The sequence below is a fragment of the Puntigrus tetrazona genome, chromosome 21 (assembly GCF_018831695.1).
Source record: "Puntigrus tetrazona isolate hp1 chromosome 21, ASM1883169v1, whole genome shotgun sequence".
NCBI classification, from domain to species: domain Eukaryota; kingdom Metazoa; phylum Chordata; class Actinopteri; order Cypriniformes; family Cyprinidae; genus Puntigrus; species Puntigrus tetrazona.
Window position 1 is genome coordinate 17,303,600 of NC_056719.1, and position 2,422 is coordinate 17,306,021.

Genomic DNA, 2,422 nt, shown 5'->3' on the forward strand with positions numbered 1-2,422 from the left:
GTCGCTTATTAGCATGCATATTACTAGAATATTAACCATTAATTAAGCACATATTAATGCCTAATCTCAATATCAATATCTAAAATTAACAACCACCACACTAACTATTAATAACCAGCAAATACAACACGTATTGAGGGAAAAGTCGTGTAGTTAACCGTGTAACCGTCTACTGAAAGCTGAGCTCTGTCAATAGCATATGTTGCTCGCTGTTGAACTTTGCGACAACATGCAAAAAACAAATAGGCTTATAATACCGGCAGAGATCTATGGGTTGACTTGTTTTTTGCCGTAATGCACATGCAGCGGAGCAACATCCGAGTCTTTCCAGCAGCTGGCAACAGAACGGACGCTTGAAAACAGAATTATTCATAATCCCGCTGAAGGTAAACTACAGTGAAGTCTGATTCTTTCCCGGTCGCACGCGTCTCATCTATTCAGCGCTAGCTAACAGATGTGTGTCGACAGGAACAGCAGAACCTCGGCGCTGCCAAAAGAGACAATCATCTACTCACACCATCACTTTATTTGCGTTGTCATGAGAGAAAATCCTGAAAATTGACACTTGCTGCAGTGAGCATCTGTTTCCGCCATCTGCGCAGCACCAACAAAACCCAACAATGAATATTCAGCCTTGACTTAAGCGCAACCGTGCTTCCTCCGGCTTTAGCACACTTCACTAACCAGGGACCATCGAAAAAACAAAACCCAGGACAGGGGATACGTTTCAATTTTTATGTCTCCCAGACTCACAGCGGCCCTGTTTAAGGAGCGCATGACTTGAATCAATGGAAAAATCCTCTTCCTTCATGCATTTATGTCGAGATCGCGTGACGGCAAACAGACCGGAGTCACCTAAACACCAGCTAATAAATGAGTATAACAGAAGCACACGCTTTCTTTCAAAAGGTGGGAAGCGAAATATCGCGAAGAATAACAATCGATGATCACAAGCGTCAGTACACATGATGTCTTGGGTATTTAAAGACCCGTTTGAAATCCATGTGAAATATGTTTTGTTATATTTTCTATATTTCGATTAGTTCATACAATGCCCCAGTCAGGTTACATTCTAGTATGTGGTTAAATCTTTTACTGGAAGAATGGCACTACATGAATTGGTTTAATAAAAGTTTGTATTCATTAAAAAAAATGCGCTTTATATTAAGTGGCTTTAATGAGTACAATGTAATTATTGTGTACGTATTGTATTGCAAAACGCTTCTGCTGCTATTGAGGTGAATACGGGTGAGGTTAAGGACAGGTTTAGTGGCATAGGTTGGTTTAAGGCGGTTTAACATTAAAAAAATGCAAAAACATGTACGTACATAATAAGTGCATTATATCAAACAAAGCAGTTAAGACCACCTGACATAATTCATGCAATGCACTTTAAAATAAAATATTTGCTTGATATATCTCTGAGGAAGTTAATGACGTCGGTTAATGGTCAGACTGACGTGCGGGTTAACATTTATAAAATATTAATTAAATATTCATAGCTTTTTATCAACTTCAGCCTAGTTTGGGAACCTGGTAATCTAAAAGTAATCATAATAAATGACCTAATCTTCATCATGTAATCTATAATCGGTTACACATCTTGTAAGTAGTACACTACTGTTTTTCTCTCACGGTTAAAGCAAGTTACGTGGTCGTCCGTGGGAAAACTGTGTGCTTTTCTCAGTTTCTTTTTGACAAGCAGATGGCCACCACCGTCAGCCTTCTTCAGACCAGATCTCCAGGCAGTCATCTCTGATCTGAAGAACGTGAAGCCAGTGCAAACCGACGCTTAAATGTATCGTCTTCCCTCATAGCATAGTAGAACGATAAGAACTGATTTGGTTATAAATCCTCTGTTTTATATCCCAGCACGCAGTGGGCAGCATCCTCTTAAAAATCATGTGCAGATTAATAAAATCTCATGTCAGATTTCTAGGCAAACCTCTAATATCAGTTGCTGAAAGAACCGTAGTCTTTCTCCTTTAATCTGACAATCAGACGAGGCCTCTTTAGAAATTACTGTAAACTTTCCCTAACATTGCTTTTTATTGCAATTTCATTGTCTGTGTGTGTGTGTGTGTGTGCGCGCGTGTGTGTGTGTGTGTGTGTGTGTGTGTGTGTGTGTGTGTGTGTGTGTGTGTGTGTGTGTGTGTGTGTGTGTGTATGCGTGAGTGTGTGTGTGTGTGTGTGTGTGTGTGTGTGTGTGTGTGTGTGTGTGTGTGTGTGTGTGTGTGTGTGTGTGTGTGTGTTTGTGTGTGTGTGTGTGTGTGTGTGTGTGTGTGTTGTGTGTGTGTGTGTGTAGTGTGTATTTTGTGTGTTAAGTACAAGTACAACTACTGGCCCATAAGCTCAGATCAGAGACGTTTGCCTTGAATATTATTAGTATGGTGGCAGATCACTTATACAGATTATTTAATAC